This window comes from Mandrillus leucophaeus, unplaced genomic scaffold (genome assembly GCF_000951045.1).
Source record: "Mandrillus leucophaeus isolate KB7577 unplaced genomic scaffold, Mleu.le_1.0 Scaffold5842, whole genome shotgun sequence".
Lineage (NCBI taxonomy): Eukaryota > Metazoa > Chordata > Mammalia > Primates > Cercopithecidae > Mandrillus > Mandrillus leucophaeus.
This window is the reverse complement of record NW_012106300.1, coordinates 1-745: the sequence shown is the minus strand read 5'-3', so window position 1 is coordinate 745 and position 745 is coordinate 1.

Below are 745 nucleotides of genomic sequence, written 5' to 3'. Positions count from 1 at the left end.
CCCGCCACCACGCCCGGCTAATTTTTTGTATTTTTTAGTAGAGACGGGGTTTCACCATGTTAACCAGGATGGTCTTGATCTCCTGACCTCGTGATCTGCCCACCTCGGCCTCCCAAAGTGCTGGGATTATAGGCATGAGCCACTGCGCCTGGCCCAAAATCTGTCATTTTTAAAGTTATTTTGCTAAAACTGTTGACTATGGAAAACAAACAACAAAAAGGAATGTTTTTAGTCTGCTGCTATTATTAACATTTATTATCTGTATCTTTTGGCTCAGGAAATGACTTCGCCTATTTGTTCCACAAGCAGATCTTTAACAGGGTCACTTAGGTAATTGGACTACTTAAACAGATGTGCTGGAAGAAAATCATAATAGTTAGCATTTGTACTAAATATGAAAAGTATTTTGACAAGTTTCTTTTTAAGATAGTTTCTAAAGCCTTACCCTGGCTAGAGATGTTTTGTACAAATTATATGTAGACTGCCTGTTCTACCAACATGCCACAGAGAATCACAATCAACAATGTGGGGAAAGTCAGAGCAGTGGAAGTGGATGTGCACTTTTTATTTTGAGGGCTTAAACCAAATCGTCTTGGACTTAAAGCTGTATTTCTGCAGCTTTCAGTAGAGAGAAAAAGAGGAAAGTGAAACTGTGTCAGTTTTAACATTAGCTATATCACAACATGTTTAAGAAAGATAGATGAAGTCATTTGCATAAAGGTACAGCATTGAAATACTATGTTGT